We start from the raw sequence: 19,976 nt of genomic DNA, 5'->3' as shown, positions 1-19,976 counted from the left end.
ATCAATGACGCCAAGACTTTGCGCAATTATTCCATCAAATATAAATGGGGTTTCCCCTTCCAACTTCAAGTTACCAGAAATGGAGATTCATATATAGTCAAGACTCCCACACAGGGATATGAACTCCTTCAAACCTTTTTTTCTCATCGAAGATCTACCTGAGTCAATTCGCAAACAGACCCCCCCGTAACAACAGAACCCAGTTGCTCCGCTCCCGAATGGTCTACCACTTGATTGACTTTCTAACTCATCCAGTGACACCATGCACGTGATTATACTGTTTTGATAGAATATTCCAAATTTATTCACTAGCTAATCTTTTTCCAGCCTCTTTGCATTTTTAAATCTGTCTTAATAGATTACTTAATATGTTCAGAATACAGCTACTTTGATGTTTAAATTCATAAATCCCATCACCATTTTACCATATGTACTCTCTATTTTTATATTATGTGTACTATTTTTTTATGGTTCGCCCCTCACCACCAAAAGGAGGATCTCCATGGCATCCCTCCTTTTCCATATTGTCCTCCTCCTTATGTAGGGCTAGGTCTAACCTCCACTACTACTCCTGTAGTCTTTTCCCTTTTTTTTTCCTACTCCTCTTTTTTTTTCCTCCCCATTGCCTATGATTGCCAACCATTGTATTCATCATTTTTGCTACTAAATTATCTCCATATGTACCCACCATGAAACTAAAAGTCCTAACACTTAATGTCAATTGGCTCAATTCCCCCACTAAACAAGCCATGGCCATTCAATAGTCACCTCAAACCTGCAATTATCATGTTAGAAGAGACCCACTTCCCTGCCCCCCACCCCTCAATAACATGTAAAATTTATCCCCAAGTGTATTACTCTAATATGACATCTAAACGTAGGGGTACTGCGATAATAATACACAAGGATCTCCCAATAGTGATTCACAATACTATTGTTAATGGTCAGGCTCGCTTCCTTATATTAACATGCCTCTACAGTCAAACTCCGATCACTCTGGCCTCGGTGTATGCTCCCGCTATGCAGCAGGGTTCCCTACTTGCTGCGTTTTTCAACCGTATATACCAACAACCAAAAGGTCTCACTATCATTGGAGGAGACTTTAAAATTACGTTAAAGTTTTATGAAAAATCAAATAAAGCTGATGCATTATTGGCCCGACAGCTTAGAACTAAACGTACGCGTAATCGCTTTTTTCACTGAATTGTTTGGATGGTTCCACCACTCATGATCCACGAACCATGGCTAACCAATTCTGCGTATATTTTACTTCCCTCTATAATCTCCCCTCCTATGTTACAAATTCCCCCCAAGACGCAAATAAAATTAGCCAATTTTTAAAGTCATGCTCCCTACCTAAATTGACCCACAAACATATTCTCTCTTTAAATGCACCCATCTCCAATGAAGAAATCATAGCCACCATAAAACAGCTCCACAGGTCGGCAGCTCCTGGTCCAGATAGCCTCACAGCCCTCTACTATAAAAAATTTACGGAACCTTTGCTCCCAATGCTACAACTACTTTTCAACTCATTATTGGATGGTAAGATATTTGATGAGGCCACCACCAGGGCCAATATAATTGTTATCCCTAAACCGGATCGTGACTCTTTCGAGATAACGTATTACAGACCAATAAATATCCCTCTTAAATGTAGATCTGAAGCTCTTTGCAAAAATTTTTGCCAACAGATTGGCCCCTATTATGCCACATCTGGTCCATCCTGACCAGGTGGGCTTCATATCTAATAGACAAGCTTCAGATAATACCAGACGTCTAATCAATTGAATTCGTCTCGCTCAAAACAGATCAGAGCTGACCCTGGTGGAGGCCCTTGATGCGGAAAAGGCCTTTGACAGGGTGGCCTGGCCTTTCATCCAACAAACTCTTAATACTATGGGATTCAAAGGGGCTTTCTATAACGGTCTGTCCCATTTCTTATTCGAAATGGTACTAGACAGGGATGCCCTTTGTCCCCACTCCTCTTTGCGCTTGTGATGGAGCCCCTAACCGCTAGATCAGACATAATAATGATATTTCGGGTATCACTGTTGGTAACACAGATCACAAAATTGCTCTTTATGCAGATGACGTAATCCTGACACTAACTGACCCCCACTCTTCTTTACCGCATCTATTTACTGAAATTGAGAATTATGGCCAACTGTCAAACTTCAAAATTAATTTGGACAAAACTGAAATGTTATATATTCGGATTCCCCCGGCCTCCCTGCGATTATTGCAGTCTACGGCCTCCCTGCGATTATTGCAGTCTACATTCCCCTCCCGATGGCAGCCAGACAAATTGAAATATTTGGGCATCTACCTCACCAAAAAGTATTCTTCCCTCTACGCTGCTAACTTTCCAAGACTATTAGCTACTATTGCATCGGATCTTTCCACTTGGGGAAAACTAATTATTTCATGGATAGGCCGTATGGCAGCGGTAAAAATGAATATCCTACCACGTCTTTTATACCTTTGGCAGACTTTACCGATCCACATTCCCCCAAAAATGTTAAAAAATCTTCAAATTAAGATAACACATTTCATATGGGCAGGTCATAGGCCACGAGTTAGGATGCGCATTCTGCAAAAACATGGCTCAAAGGGAGGCTTGGGTGTTCCCGATTTAGTTAAGTATTTTAGAGTGACTCAATTGTCAACATGTATCCTATGGCATGCACCCCCACGACCGAAAACTTTGGACAAGTATTGAAGCTCATGTCCTTCAGACATATTCCCCTTATAGCCTCTTGTGGTGTACACCTGTTAACCGCCCGGCCACGATCTCCATCCTTCCTACAGTCCGGTTTACTCTCACAGTATGGTACCTTTGTACCCGACTATATCAACTTTGCTCCTCCCATCCGCTTTTAATTCCATTATGGAACAATCCAGATGTTGTCCCAGGTATAACCCATCAATCATTTAATTATTGTATTAAATTTAACATTATTTTCCCACTAGATATAGCTCCTCTATGCTACTTCCCAGAGTTTTCTGATTTACAATCTAGAGACTCCCTTCTGCACAAAGTTTATCAGTTTTTACAGATTCGTCACTTTTTCCAATCACTCAAAAAACTGTCTTCTCCCATAAATAAAACTCCTATAGAGTCATTATGCCAAAATTACCGCACTGCCAAAGGCCTAATTTCTACAATATACCAAATCCTAATTTCCCACAACCAGCCTTTAAAATAGCCTCATGAGCTGGCTTGGGACACTGATATAGGAGAGACTCTGACTCCCGAGGAGTGGATAGAAATCAGATCTGAAATCTCTAAAAGTTCTATTTCAGTAAGAATTAAGGAAAACTCATATAAACTTTATTACCGCTGGTATCTGGTTCCCTCCCGCCTTCACTCAATATACCCAATGGTCTCCCCGATGTGTTGGAGATTGTGCGGACAGCGTGGAACCCTGCTGCATATCTGGTGGTCATGCCCTCACATTCAACAATACTGGAAAATATTAATAAACTGATTAGAGAAATTGTGGATGTCCAAATCCCTTCTACCACGCTATTTACCCTGCTTTCTCGTCCTATTCAAATTACCACTCGACCTGTACAAAAACTCATTAAACATATTTTGAACATGGCCAAATGCCAAATAGCAGCCCACTGGAAAACATCAGCACCCCCTCCCCTGTATTAGCTACCATCAATGCAATTTGGATTACTTATAAAATGGAATGAATATCCTCTATCTTGCATGATACTCCAGATCATTTCATTAAAGTATGGTCTCCATGGACTTCCCACTTTAATGCTGAACCCTCTTTTGACTACAATTTAAAAAGACTCTTGAAGCTATTTAAAGAGTGATATTGAATTGCATTGGTTGGCATCATTCCTCCTATCTCCTATTTTCTTAATTCTTTTTTGTTCATATTTTTTTTGTCCCTTCTGTCAACTCCTCCCTTCCTCTTTCTTTGTTTTCTCCCCCTTATCCATTATATTCTTTTTTTATTTAGAATATTGATAGTGTATTGCTCTGATATACTATAACTATGGTCACTAATTTCTGTAAATATCAGTAGCTTTTTGATACGCTACATTACTGTTTTAGTGTATATGTGAATTATTTTTTTTTCAATAAACAGATTTAAAAAAAAAAAAAAAAAAAAAAGAAGCTCCAGAGGTGGCCTGTTGTTAAAGGGAGTGTAGAGAGTACATTGTTGTGGGGCTTTGATTATGTAGGTGGCAGCTCTGTTGTGATGTCTAGGAATAGTATCTTCATGAAGCTACTTGACAGCAGTGTTATATACTATGGAAACCATGATTGGTGGTGACCCCTAGGGAGCACCTTTTTGTTTTTCACGAATATTATCTGAGGTATGGTTCTTAGAGCCCATGTGATGCTTGGGAAATCAGTGACTTAAAGAGTATAGAGTTGATCTCAGGAGTATATAAATATTGCAGAACCATCCTCTGGTTGTGACCTGAGGGCCAGTAAGATGAGATGCGGCCTCTGGGCTTTGTAGCAGCCTTGAGGGCTGGAAAACCTTGGCTTGATGCTGTCCGTGGGCCAAAATATCAGTCACTGAGTGGAGTAGCAGCCTTGAGCGCTGAAAAACTTGTCAAGAAGACGCTGAGGGGTGTGTTTGCCGCCGGGATGACATTAGCGGTTGTACACAAGATTGCGTACACAGGACGCTGAGGTGCGCTTAGTGCTGCCGGGACGACACCAGCGGTAGTACACAAGATTGCGTACACAGGATGCTGAGGTGCGCTTAGTGCCGCCAAGATGACCCTAGCGGCAGTACACAAGATCGCGTACTCTGACGTGCAACCTGTTCCGCCGGGTTAATACAAGTCACAGGACGCTGGGTTGCACACTTTGGACACTGAGTGTGCCGCTTGGATGACACAAATGGCAGGAGGCAGGAATGCAGACCGTGCCACCAAGATGACACAATTGACAGGAACAATGAAGCTGACTGGATACAGGTAACTCAACTGAATACAGGTGACCAAGCTAGAGCCGGAAACGCGTGAAACAACATCACCGGCATCGGAGCAGCGTTCACAGGAGAAGGTCATGGATGCAGGAGCCAATCCTGGCTGATCCCAGAATGATGGACAGGAGGTAGGTGGAGCTTCAGCGAACGCTGGCCCAGGGTTTAGCAGTGCGGCGGCTTGTGACACCTGCATACTGTTGTCCTTATTATTCTTTTCCTAATTCCCTTCCCAATTGTTGTGGATTTCCAGACAGAAATGTAAATGGTACTGATTTAAATTCTTATCAATCTGGAGGTTTGAGATTACATTGTTTTCTGAATGAAGCTTCTTTATAAACCAAAATGATTAATGGATTAAATTAGACCTCAAGATTAGTGTTTTGCAGAAGCAAGTTAAAGGTGAAAGTTTTTTTTTTATATATGCGGCAAATTATACAACCAAGGTCCATGATTTTGTTATGGTCTAAAAACAGTTTTTCCACATTAAAACTTATTTGTTCTACTCGCCCCCCCATTTCATATGTGCTCCTGGTTGAGTTTAAACTCAATGTGCCGACTCCTGAAATCATAAACTGAACTGTACTGTTCGTTTTCAAGACATTTAATACTGTTTACAATGATCTTATAGTGCACATATGCTCTGATAGCAACAGTCTTGCAGAGGACATTGTGCTGCCAATTTAATTGTGAAACAAATGCTTGTTAGTTTTAATAGAAAATTGATAAAGTATATAAATTGATGCACATACGATATCTTATGCATGAAAGCTGCCAAAATATAAGAATGTATAAAATGTAATTTTTCTTAATCATTAGCTACTCTACCTATTGGCTTGTCTGTTGTTGCATATGGTCTCAATTACCCTATCTTCACAGGAATGCCCAAATATTTTTTATCATATTATGCAGCTGACTGTCTAGTTCAGGTGCTTTGGCTGCTGTCCCGATTCTGCCACCGTAACAAATTGTGTAGCAACCTTTATGTAACCAGACACATCTATACATGCACAGCAAGGAACGGTAGTGGAATGTGAGAATATGGGGACAGAATTGGTCATTTATTCTATTGAATTGCCATATTGTAAATCTATTTTATCACCATATAGTCCTAATCCTTCTGACAACGCTAATGTAAAGTGTTTTGAACATGATATGAATATTGCAGCCGTTTTTACTGCATGAGCCATTGGGTATGTAGTTATCAGACCGGCGGACGGCATGCCACCGGTCTGAATCCCAACACTGAAAGTCCGACACCAGACTTAGGCATCGAAATACTGACGTCTATCTTAATCCCGACTCCGGAATCCAGAAGCATGGCAGCCCGAACGAGGTAAGGCCGTGCGCCCTTAGCGTTAGCCGCGGGGGTAGGGTTAGGCACCCCTAGGGGGAGGGTTAGAGTTAGGCACCACTGGGGAGGGATAGGTTTAGGCACAAAGGGGGGAAACTTAGGTTTAGACACTAATGGGGAGGGTGTGGGGAAGGTTAGGGTTAGGCTACAAGGAGGAGGGTTAGGGGGAGAAGGGTAAGTATACTTACCTGACCCCTGTCGGGATACCAACCATCGGGATGCCGCTGTCGGTATTTTGACAGGAGGCATCCCATCAGCCGGCATTACCTACCGATTCTCTGCCATTGTACTGTACCTTGTTGACCAGGGTATTAATGCCATAAAATATTAGGCACTTTTTATGCATGCTTGTAGTCTGTAGTTGGTCTCTGCATGCAGTTGAATGAAAAAGTAATTTTCAGACTACAATGACTTTCAGTCAGCCCTCTTTATTAGTTCATATTAAAGATGTTTTTAATATAATGGGGTGGTTTACAGATATTGTTTACTGGGGTGGATTACAGATAGTACAAAAGGTGTTGGTGATGGAGTGAGTTTGCAGTTTAGTTGAGGAATATGCTTTCTATGCTCCTGGCATCTTAAGGTTGTGCAAGTTACGCTCAGCTTGCTCCCAGATGGTTGTAGTCATTATTTGAAACATTAGGGTAGAATGACTTAAACAAAGCTATCTCAGAGGTAACTGATTGGGACCTGTGAGATCCTCTGGATATGGAAATTGATCTTTTTCCACAGGGAACCTAGTTTAGGCCAAGAACAAGATATATGATGTAGGATACCATCAGGGGCGTATCTATAATGGGTGCAGGGTGTGCGGGGCACACGGGCCCTGGGTCCAGGGGGGCCCCGCATGCACACCCTGCACCCATAGTATTACTTACCTCTCCGGCGTCCCACGTCGGCGCAGGGGTCCGGTGCTGTGAAAACGACTGGAAAATGGCCCCTATATTGTCGTTTGCGCATGCGCAGTGGCCGCCGTGGCCATTTTCCCGGTGACCTGCGCATACTCTATAGACTCTGGGCGCACTCTAGTGCCCAAAGTCTATAACTCAGGCGCTGGCCGCGCACAGCTCAGTACGCTGACGGCCGCCGGACAGAAAGGAGGGGTCCCATGTTGGAGACTGCACATTGACCCCCTCCTCTCTAGAAATGCCCCTGGGTACCAGTCTGGTTGCCCTCCCTCCAACACATAGGAGATTTAGAATAACTATTCTTTACAGTGCGTAAAGTAGCAGGAACACTTGCTAAACTGCTTTGAACAATTGTTTAACGTGATTTTAGCAACCAATCAGATTCTAGCTATTATTTCTATAATATATCCTAGAAAATAATAGACCGTATTTGGTTGCTATGGGCAACATCATCTCTTCATTTTTAGAAGTTTTAGTAAATCTACCCCTTAGATTCTTCATAAACTGCTGCTACTTGTGTAAAGTGAGGCCTTAATATAAAGTCCCCAAGTGAGGAGTCAGGAAGGTTTGGCTTAGGGGGGAAGTCTATGCATGCAGTGCAGTCAATAAACATACCTTGGTCAGTGGCTCGTGTTAGCATAAAGTGGTACTCTTTAAGAGTACATGAAAATACGTTAGTCTGCTGGACTGATTCAGTGATTACTGAGTCTAATTTTGGCCTTATTCTTTGGTAACTCTGCTTCATGTGTTTTCATGCACTTTATTAATCTCTTTGTGTGTGTTGTGGAATGACACGATCAGGGGATAAAATATAAATAATGAATAGGTGTAACGTGAGTGCAAGGAACAAAGGGTTTAATTTAAGTCTTGTATGGGAAGGTATTCCGCACTTGGAACCTCAGTAGGCGGCATCTGATAAGTTAGGGTAACAAATAGTGTACTCGATATAGAATAGAAAAGGTAAAAAAAAATTAGTAATGTACACTGATAGATACAAATAAATACTTCATATTGTGCAAATTGGTGATAAGGGGGTCTATTCATTATCCCTTATTTTTTACAAAAGTAGGTGAAAGTTAACATTTTAAAATGTAGAAATGAAGTATCGCAGACATGCATTATGACTGACGCAGTACATATTACGGATATCTCCTGCTTACCTTTCAGTCCCGATCTGGTCCGCTGTCCCCATCAATCTCCGTAAAGAGCTTGACATTGTCTTTGCCATCTTCAGATTGCGCTGATTCCCGGATCCTGCTCCTTCTCTATGGAAAGGAGTCCCGTGTGCACAGTGAGACAGACATTCAGGCTTCTTTGTATAACAATCACTGGCAGACATCCGTGCAATATTGTCTAAAGTGTTCTTGGGGCCTATTCTTCATGGGGGCAGGGTGGCTCCTGATAACTAAGTATCCAACTCGCTGTGAGTAGCAGCAGTAGATACAAAAACACTGGAACAATTCAAAATTGCTCCAGTGCGGAGACAGTTGATCCGAGCCCCTGACCCTGCGAGTGCATTTTGTTACATTCAAGTGCTATGATAGCATCCTGCAATGTGATCATCGCCGCTAATATCACTAATAAATGAGCCAACTACACTTCTCTAATGCTCTTTTCACCTACAACCATGGCCAAAAGTTTTGAGAGTGACACAAGTATTGGTTTTCACAAAGTTTGCTGCTTCAGTGTTTTTAGACCTTTTTGTCAGCTGTTACTATGGTATACTGAAGCAAGATTACAAGCATTTCCTAAGTGTCAAAAGCTTTTATTGACAATTACATTAAGTTTATGCAAAGAGTCAATATTTGCAGTGTTGACCATTCTTTTCAAGAGCGCTGCAATTCGCCCTGGCATGCGGTCAATCAACTTCTGGTCCACATACTGACTGATGGCCGCCCCATCAGTCAGTATGTAAAAGTGACATGGTGGGAGACAGAAGTCTCCTACTTAGCTTGTATGAGAGACAAATAAAACTCTTTCTGGGGCATTCTTATAAACTATGGGGCATTTTCAATTCTCCGCAAAAAGTCCCGTCCTTTTCGCCTGGTGGACTTTCCATCTACATCGCGTGTTTTTGGAGAAAACACTTTTCGAGCGCGCAACCTATTCTCATTTTTCGCCCTATTTAATTCCAAAGGATGCGAAAATGCGTCCCGGCGAAACTCAAACAGGCAAAAAGTGCTGTCAGATTTGGGGAAATCAGCCTGACAACCCCCAAAAGATGGACTGACATGGGTGATCACTATGGATACCCCCGAATAGCCCTGCTGAAGGTTTTTGGTGTGCTTAAATGGTCTCAATAGTTACTATTTAGCGTCTTTGAAGTAGTGAAGAATAGCATTTAGCAGGATTTTTTTTGCAAAAATAAGTAGTCCCAGCAAATTTGGGGTACATGAAAATGGGTGCAAGCATGGTTAAAAATCGCTAAAGTGAGGTTTTAAAAAACACACCATCAGCAAACACCTGCAAACAAAAAAACACCCGGGGCATTCTTGGGGGACCCCCTGGAGTCTATTTCACTAGTTTTTAAGTTTGTCCCCCAACTTTGGACTTTCGCCACCCAAAACGAAAGTACTTTTTTGGGGTTATCTGAAGTATTTTTTAAACTTTTTTTTGATGCAGTGTACCTTTGGGGGACTGTCCCAAGGCTGCAGGAGTGGTCCCACAACTTTGCACCCTAAACCCCCAATTCTGCACTTTTTTTCGCCTGCTTTCAGAGGTGAATCCTTTCCACTGGCTACAAGGCGCAGACTTATTGCACAGGCGAAAAGTCTTTGGAATTGAATACGGGGATAAGTTCTCGCCTAGCGAAATTACGTCATCGGTGGAAACTTTTCGCCGAAAACGGCTTATCGTGGCTAATTGACTACAGCCCTATATATTGATGAAAAAGAGATGAGTAAAAAAGTTTACTAAAACTTAACCATTAATAATTAATACCTCTCTCTAAAAATGAGCGCTTTGATGCGCTCAATATCATATATCAGAAATGTGCAAATAATATCGCTAAATTGCACAATACATGGCGAAAATATTATTGTCTCAAAACACTAATTTAATGAGGTAAAACGACCTATATAATTAAAACTAGACCAACACCAAATGTTTCAATCCTATAAGTAGAAGAATAAATGACAAACTGTCAATTTTAACCCTTGCTAATATATGTCCTAATGTGATATTCTCCTTGTGCGGACTCGGTATGCACTTATACTTGTATGATAGAACCAGTTAATACCTGCTTATAAAGCTGTTCCAGACCCCTACACCGCTGCCCGTTTGCAGCATACACTCACCGGCTTGTGAGCTGTGTAGAACCCTGCTCTGTTTAAGCTTCACTCCATTACATACTTGCCAACTCTCTCTGATTGTCAGGGAGACTCCCTGAAATAGTAGCAGACTCCCAAAAGAGCCTAGCAATTGATTGCACCTTACCCCTATTATGTAGCTGTTATATACTGGGGAAAAAAAGAAAACCGAGATATATATATTCAAATGGGATCATCAGAGTCATTTCCCTGCATTGGTTAAAAGGCACAATAATTCCTATGGCTACATGCATTTTCATATAAGGTTTTCTCGTGGCCACTTATATGGAACAGTGAGTATGGCTGTACTTACCTACTATATCTCTCAATAAACCAACACCACTGGTTAAGTAAATAGGCTGTCCATAGTTTGATTCATCTGCTGGTGTGTGCCTATATAACACTGCAACACCTGCTCACACATCATTTCCAACAGTTCCCATGACCACTGTCTCTCTAGCAAGCCGCCGATTCCTGTTGAGGCATAGAGACAGAGCTCTCCTGATATAGGATCCTGGTCTGGACACTATCAGCTATAACGCCTTTGGCAGCACACAAACGGGGGTCGCAAGTCCGGTGCAGCGGCGATGAGAGACATTTTATTTTTATTTATTATTTTATTAACAGTTTCTTATATAGCGCAGCATATTCCATTGCGCTTTACAATTGGAACATTAATAGAATAAAACTGGGTAATAACAGACAGATATATAGGTAGGAAGGCCCTGCTCGCAAGCTTACAATCTATAAGGAAATAGGCACTGATACACAAGGATAGATGCTATATATTGCAATTTGGTCCAGCCAGACTGCAGAGTTTCTTGGTGGGCTGCATGATCCAGTCACACAGGAATGTCGGCCAAATGTCAGGAGGAAATGAAAGAAAGACAATGTGTGAGGTTATGTGTGGACAGTGAAAGGGGATGTAATTAGACATGGAAGCTATGAAGGTTATGTGGGCGGTTCTGGAATCTAATAAGCTTGCCTGAAGAGGTGGGTTTTCAGCGAACGCTTGAAGGATTGAAGACTAGATGCAAGTCTTATTGTGTATGTAAACTGCTTATCTACTGCCCGCCAGTTTCACCTTATATAGGACAGCACATCAAATATTGAGCCCACACAGAGCAAGCAGAGTGCTCTGAAAGCTGCCCGTACTGAGATTCAATATAAGTCTCAGGAATTTAAAGCACTGGTATACTTGATATATACAAGATTGTACATACAAACAAGTGCTTACTGACTCTTTTCTGCATAGCAGCGTTCTATATCTAGCGGAACACACCGCGCTATATACTGCGATTGAAAGCGAACATTTCACTATGTGTTATACATCCAATAGATAATTGCTCCACTAAGACATTCTAAAATCTAAAAGGAAGTTACACCGATTTTGTATTGGATATAACTTTTTGTTGACTGTTGCAAAGTAACAATTGCGGTGCTAATACTTTTTGGATACAATTTCTTTGTTAGTGTATACAAATCATGTTCCTCTGGATATAATTACTAAACAATATGTTTTGAATCAAAAGTAATTTTTCAAATTTGTTTTTTCTTTCTTTTTGATGCTGATACAATTTACGTATTTTATATTTTACTTTTATGTGTCTGGATCCAGTACTTATTATTGGGGGGGTGTTTTAGTATAATATGTATGCACTTTATTGAAAAGTATATATGTTTTTTTCTTTGTGGTATTTAAGATTTATACATTTTTATGATTAAATACCAATAGTATGACAGCGCCCTGAATTACTTTTTTCTCTCTTTTTTTGTCTTAATATTTGGTGGGTTGTTATAATTCCCACCTTGGTCTTTAGGGCAGCAGTCTGAACAACTTTGTGATAGATTTTTCTATATTTGTTCACTTGAGGAGGGGGGCTGCCAGATTTTTACTCTTTTAGTTCCCATGACAGCCTATGGGGTCAGTAGACCAAACCATTGACAGCGATTTCTACTACTCGTTTTTTTTCTACTGTTCTACTGTTTCTACTCCGGCTCCTTCATATCTTTTAGTAATAACAAATTGTTGTAGTAAAATGGTAGCACAAGGCATTTATTGCTACATATAAATAGTCAGGCTACTTAGATTGATAGACCCACAATCCAACCGAAAATTAAGAGCTAGAGACCCAATAAAGCACTTATATTGATGAAATAATTTTGTTCTAATTGGAAATCTATCTATTGGCAAAAATATTACTATTAGTCCCTAATTACTGCCACGTCTTTACTATACAGATATCTATGCTTTGTATTAGTAGCACATATATTAAGATTCATGTTACAATAAATCTACATGGGAATTCACAAATGTGCAGCTGTAGTTTTATATCCCCCTTTTTTGGGTTGCATTATTTTGGCCATTTCTACATGAGGCCTATTTAGCATATATACTGTAACATGGGGTATAGATATGAGGACTACAGACAGGCAGTTACTCGGTGAAGCGGTTTCTTTTTAATGGCAGCAAACACTGCACCTTAGCATACGTGAGCTTAGGCCTAGGTACACACAGGCACATAACAGAAAGTAAGCAAATAAATATAAAAGTTAATTTCCCAGCACTCCTTGTGCTTAAAAGTCAGCAGTTACAATATCTGTGGACCTTCCTGGTCCTGGCACCCTAATGCTAACCACCACCCCAGCCTATCGCCTGGCCAGCTTGTCCGGCATCGGGATCAAGAGCATCATGTGTGTGAGAGTTTTAAACCTTTCCTGTGCTGCTAACTTCCTGCTGGCTCTGGATGATCTGGAAACCCAGGGTTCCATATTCTATTGCAGCTGCAGAATGTGCCGGTCTTGTTTTCCTCTCCCACTGTGACAACCTGGAATTCCACACTTATACAGAAAGCACAAGCCTCACTCCAACCTCCCTTGGAGGGAGCTGATCCCACCAGAATTTGGGCAATTCAGGTGAGAGACAAACCCTCTCACCACAATACCTTCTATCTTTTTCATTTGCTATTGTACATACTGTATCAATGTAGTGAATTGGGAATTCCTGTGGTTACTCCTCAATGTGTATTTGGGCATAGGCACAAAAGGACTATTTCTTTTACCAGGTTTTTGTAAAGCTGGGTACACACTGCACAATGCTGTGGCTGACGGTGCGATGTGACATTCCATGCCGCATTTAGCAGCATGGAGTTGTTCATCGTATGATCCCATCAGCTGTGCTGCAGTGTACCCAGCTTTAGTGTCTGGGCTGAGGGCAGCAGTGGTACTGACCACCTGTATCAGAGGTCACCATCTTCTCAGTACTGTGCATACAGTAGGAGCAGGTATTGCTGGAACCAATCTGATCTACAAGAGCAGATACAACCTTAAAAAAAAAAATACTAAAAAAACCCCCACAAAACAGCGCAGCTCTATACACAAAATATTGCCACATGTCAAATACATTTCTGATGCCTTCTCATTTTTAGAGTAATGTAAGACATAGATGATACTAAGCAGAGTGGTATTTAGGTGAAAACCAGAAAAGTTTTATTTAATTAAAGAGGTGGTTCTGGGGTATGCAGTCAGGAAGCTGGCGGACCTAATGACAGGCGTCGAAATCCCGATGCCTGTCATTAGACCTGCGCCGGGAGCCCGACACCCGGCTTACCGATCAAAGGTAAGCCGGGCGCGGACTGTCGCGTGGGGGGGGGGGAGGGTTAGGTTTAGTGTTCCCGGGGGGGGACTTAGGGTCAAGCACCCCCCTGGGAGGTTAGGTTTAGGCTAGGGGAAGGGGGGGTTAAGGTTGGACACCCTCGGGGGGGAGGTTAGGGTTAGGCACCCCCCGGGGTGCTGGGAAGGGGGGGTTAGGTTTAGGTACTTAGAGGGGGGTTGAGGTTAGGCACTTAGGGGGGAGGTTAGGGTTAGGCACACCTAAGGGAGGGTGAGGGTTAGGGTTAGGGGGTAGAATTAGGTTAGTACTTACCTTAGGACTATCGCGATTTTCTCCTGTGTCGTGTAGCCGGAGGTAAATCATACTGATTCCGGTTCTGGACACTAATAAGGTGCCACATTTATTGTGATGGTTAGAATTCATTCATTTTTGTTTCTGGTCTGTCAGCTGTTTTTCTCATTTCATTACAGCCCTGGATCTGGTTGTTACATCTTTGTTCCAAGGTCAGACTTCCTCTGATCAGGTCCACTGAGTAATTCAATGCCTCCAATGAGAACAGTTTCATATAACTAATAAAAATATAGAGAAAGGAAAGAATAAATTAAAATAGTAATCAAGTTTTATTTTTAAGTCTATTGATGTCACAACTAATCCAAATGCGCCCCTCCTACAGTTCCTTGTTTTTTTTTTATCCTCTGAGCAGGTGTCAATATCCTTATTCAGCGGTGGCCAACCTGTGGCTCTTGAGCCACATTCGGCTTGTCCAATGTTCCCTGACTGACACTGACTGCCTCCTCTTGATAGGCGTGCAGTATCTATAATGGGTGCTCCAGGAGACCCACACTGCACACCCTGCACCCATAGTCATTTAACTTGACCATTTTGCCAATGACTTGCGCATGCGTAGTACTACTGTCCCCGAGAAAACATCACGGGCGCCATTTTCCCGAAGACCTGTGCAGTAGATTCTGGCACTAATCCAGAATCTACAGTGCACCGTGGGGCCCCCGGAGAGAGGAGGGGGCCCACACTGAGTTTGCACGCAGGTCCCCTCCTCTCATAAAACACCCCTGGTGGATCTGTTTTTTTCAATGTTTTTTATGTTGTCCTGACTTTTTCTTTCCCTTTTTCCCACAGGTGCCTCCATGGTGATTGTGTGCATACGCTTTTACATGCTCCTACAAACATCATACCAAGGGCGTAGCATGGCTGGCACAAGGCCAGGACTTTTTGTACGTGTGCCTTTGGTGCGCACATGATCTCGGCTCTTCGACATACCTACAGCTATCATTGGGCTCTCTGCCTCTGACTGGTTGGCCACCCCTGTCCTGATAGTTTGCTCTGTCATAAAGGATACCTCAGTGTTTTATAGATGTCTTATATAAGATGGTCAGATCCCCATCTGTGATGTTTCAGATTAGACTGGGGGTCTTCTATCTAATATTATGGGGTGGAGGTGACTCCGACTGAGATTGACAGGGTGGGTGTGTTTCAGTTCCTGCACAGCTTGGAGAGGGCAGATGTAGAAATCCCTTGTCCGGTGTAAAGGACAGTTCTGCAGGGAATATTGGAGTGGTGGAAGAGGCAGGGAGATATCACAAACAGCGGGGTAGAGGGGGGAGTTTAGAGGGTAATGGAGGACAGAGAGGAGGGGGCACTAACGGGATGTCAAGGTGGTGGCAGTACATGAACATGGGCTGGAAATGCGCCCATGTTGGGACTCCATGAGGCCCTGGAATGGCACATTGGAATCTGCACAGGGGAGGCCTGCCAATGAAATGTGTTAGGGCTCCCTGGATTCACATTTGCATATCCTGCAATCAAGCAGTGGCACAACAACCTCATGTTTTGTCGCCACTGGCCAATGTTGGGCACAATTCGGCTCTGCGGATGCGTCACGGGCCGATGTTGAGGTGTTATTGGGGCGGCACGGAGTTCTGTTGGAGCTGCACCAGGCGCTATGCACTAAAGTTAACTACTAGGTACAGCTGTAGAGATAACCGAGGAGTGTTTCACGTTTGTGAAAGACTTCTCCTGGGAATCTGACATTGCGCATGTGCACACCCTCAGTTGGGAATGGTAGATCCCTTTCCTGCGAGATTACCTTCATAGGGTTAAAGTGGATTATGCCATCTGAGGATGGCGTAAACCTACGGGGCCAAACTTGGTACATAGGTCTCAGACCGTAGTCCCCATTCATAATAATGGAGACTGCGATCAGCATCGCTAATGAGCCTACTGCAAGAGTTTTCTGTGAAATCTCTTACATTGGGCTAGCAGTACATAACCGTTAATAAAATTATGCAGAATAAAATGCTTGAAAATATTCCTATAACTGTGAATGTGGACTGGAGGAAGTGTGCATGCATGCTGCATGTAGTGGTAGTTTCTATGTGCAGGTGACACAGTGGTAAATCAATGCCCATTTAGTGACAGGAGAGGCTGGGGGCAGCCCAGCAGCTGTTGGAATGCTGGCTCCCAGTGTGATGAGAACCGGGCATGACGTGGTCTAGCCCCAAAAACGTAATTTTACAAATTCTAGCTATTATCTTCTAGAAGGTGCTAGTTAAATGTTAAGTAGAATCTGGTTGCTATGGGCACAACTTCACTTCTAAAAACGCTCACTTTAGTAATTGTACCCTATAGAGTGGAGGCAGGGGGCCCACAGTATATATTTGCATCTGGGCCCACTACTCACTAGTTTCGCAACTGTAATGAACTTGTATCTCAATCAACAGTTTTGCCTTCAAAAGTTTCTATATCCATTGATTTAAAAACAGTTGTAGACAAAAACTGTTGATTGTTCTGTAAAGGTGCCCATACATGGTGCGATTTTTTTTTACACAAATTGTCCGTTTTCGTTCATTCGTAATGACCAATCATGTAAAAAGTGGCGTATTTCAGTAAGATTACGATGGCGATGCGCGTCCCCCGCGTCTTGTATCGGCATCGCAGATCAACTGAACCTGCAGCAAGATTTTGACCTATCGTGTAGGATTTGACACACATCGTACGCTGTTTTGCTTGATGTATGATTGCGATGTGCAATATACAATGTCCCTGGCCACTCCCCTCCTCCATTTTGTGACAGACGACGGGAGAATTGAGAAGAAGCAGCAGCAGCATCGTCTCTTGCGGAGGTTTGCAAATAAATAGTAATCGCCTGTATTCTACTATGTACACCCTGAACCACCAATGTACCCCTGCACCCCCAATGCGTATTAACCACTGCACCCCCAATGCGTATTAACCACTGCACCCCCAATGCGTATTAACCACTGCACCCCCAATGCGTATTAACCACTGCACCCCAACGCGTATTAACCACTGCACCCCAATGCGTATTAACCACTGCACCCCAATGCGTATTAACCACTGCACCCCCAATGCGTATTAACCACTGCACCCCAACACGTATTAACCACTGCACCCCAATGCGTATTAACCCCTGCCCCACCAATGCATATTAACCCCTGCCCCACCAATGCGTATTTTACCCACTGTACCCCCAATGGGTATTTTACCCATGGCACCCCAAATGGGTATTTTACACATGGCACCCCCAATGGGTATTTTACCCACGACACCCCCAGTGGGTGTTTTACCCACTGCACCCCCAATGGGTATTTTACCCACTGCATCTCCAATGGGTATTTTACCCACTGCACCCCAATGGGTATTTTACCCCTGTCCCACCAATATGTATTAACCATTGCACCCCCAATATGTATTAACCCCGCCCCACCAATGCATATTAAATACTGCACCCCCAATGGTTATCAACCACTGCCCCTCCAATGTTATTAACCACTGCCCCAATGTGTATTTTAACCACTGAACCCCCAATGTACCCTATGCCACCAATGTACTAGCCCATCAATTGTTAATGTCCCACTGCCCCAGCCAATGTTATGACAGTGTAGCACAATGCAAGTTGTCCCCCAATTGTTTAAAAGAAAAAAGGTACTATGATAATAAACTGACATAGGTTTAAAAATGTATTTAGAACACATTAAAAACATCAACTAATTAAAATAATTCCACTTTCAATTTTAAAAAAACTTTTATTTATCTGTTTTCCCATAGAAATGACCAGTGCAAGAGAGCGCCAGTTTGTTACTGGTTTTCTGGAGCACTATCGCGCCCATAAATGTCTGTGGCACATATAAGGGGCCCTACTACAGCAATCAATACAATAGAGCTGCTGCAATTGAAGAGCTTGTATCTTTTAGCAAGCCATTCCACAATGGGTCATCCTCATCCCATTCCTACCTGCCACCAAGCTACCAGGCCACACAACTGGGGCCAACCCCATCCCACCCTACACACCATCCCACATTTACCTTACTCGCGAACCCACCAACCTCTCCACATCCTCCTCTGAGGTTCATTACAGAGCCATGTTGGTGGAGGATGAGGAGCCACCCCAGTTTAAATTTTTTTTTAAATTATAGTAAATTTAAAATATCAATATCGAAACACAGGGGTGCCAGTGTGTTTGAACGCCGTTGCATGAGTGTGCATAAATTATCCACTGCGCTCTACGCAGCCTAAGGACACATGGCGTGCGCTGAAGTTAGCTATTTCTGAGTAAGGTCAGAGCTTGTGAAAGTGTGCGTTAGGCTGCGATGTTACTCTATTTTACAGATCTTTTTGAAGTCTTGCTAAACATTATGAATGTGTGTAAGGTAAAGTGGGTGTCCTTATGTTGTGCTGCAGGGGCATAGCGATCACAATGAATTAGCATACTATCACAGTTGAAATGCGTACGTAATCGCTATTGCAATCGCAGTTGCGGTCGGTAGTGAATCAGGCCTCCTGTCAGCTCAACCCAAAGCAATAATTGCAAAAAGCATTTTTTTCTGGTGTTTAAAAAAATCTCAAGTCTTTTATAATTTAAATTATAAACAAAAAGTATGGTGGTCGCTCATATCAGCTTAATGACATAGCACAGGTGCTTGTAAAGGGCGGGGTTTACACTGAACACAGGAAAAAAAAGGAATTTGCCCTCCAGCACACTGCAGCAATATCAACAAAAAATACTTAAATCCTACATGATAATAGAGATTCAGAAGTATTAGTTACATACATTTGCAAATATATGAATAAGCGCCAGGCCATTGTCAAGGCTCCTCTATACTGGCGTCCATAACATTAAGGGGTTCACGTCCGAAAAGCAAGATGCCCCAAAAATTCCAGCCAAGGACCATCTCCAGGGCATCACACGAAAAGGGGAAAAAAGGTGATAGTGAAGTGTAAAGAATAGATGTGTAGAGATAAATCAATAAGTGTTAATGAAATGAGAAATAATTCAAATTACATAAATAATAAACAAACAATTCCAAAAGTGATAAAAAAATATCTATGTGAATTAAGTGGTGATGCCTTGAAAAAGGTCCAGCCAGAACAACTCCGGGGGCCCCCACTCCCAAATGCTCACCCCAAAATAATTATTGCTACATAATAGCACCCACTCTGGGTAATATAATTACAAATTGGTGTACTGCATAATAATAGCACATGTATAAGCTGAGATTTAAATTATATCGCAAGGAAATATTGTGTGTTTCTGAACTTATATATTCTTGTACTTACTGAGTGTGGTGTCCCTGTCAGCTCCACCCCAAAAATAAGTGAAAAAAATACTTTTTTGCCTGATAAAATCTTGTGTTTTATAATTCAATTGAAATAATATATCAAGTGAAAATTGCGTATGTAAATGTACTTACTGGGTGTGGTGTCCCTGTCAGCTGTACCCCAAAAATTATAATTGCAAACATTTTTTTTTGTGGTGATAAAAAACATCTCGTCTTTTAATAAAACTGC

General features: G+C 42.3%; 1 protein-coding gene and 1 long non-coding RNA gene across 3 annotated transcripts in view; one reads left to right on the top strand and one right to left on the bottom strand.

The window, feature by feature from the left end:
* LOC148540666 (chloride channel CLIC-like protein 1) overlaps nt 1–19,976 on the top strand; it is a 330,115-nt gene that overhangs the window by 147,639 nt on the left and 162,500 nt on the right. The window lies entirely within an intron of this gene.
* Nucleotides 1–19,976, bottom strand: part of LOC148540667 (uncharacterized) — a 68,645-nt gene that overhangs the window by 39,496 nt on the left and 9,173 nt on the right. The window contains exons 2-3 of the long non-coding RNA XR_015869374.1: nt 14,463–14,719; nt 8,390–8,494 (exon numbers count right to left, since the gene is read on the bottom strand). This is a non-coding gene — a long non-coding RNA (uncharacterized LOC148540667). The remainder of the gene's footprint in view (nt 1–8,389; nt 8,495–14,462; nt 14,720–19,976) is intronic.

This window comes from Taudactylus pleione, unplaced genomic scaffold, assembly GCF_031769625.1.
Source record: "Taudactylus pleione unplaced genomic scaffold, aTauple2 ptg000018l, whole genome shotgun sequence".
In the NCBI taxonomy this organism is placed as follows: domain Eukaryota; kingdom Metazoa; phylum Chordata; class Amphibia; order Anura; family Myobatrachidae; genus Taudactylus; species Taudactylus pleione.
This window is presented reverse-complemented; position numbering and strand designations above follow the sequence as displayed.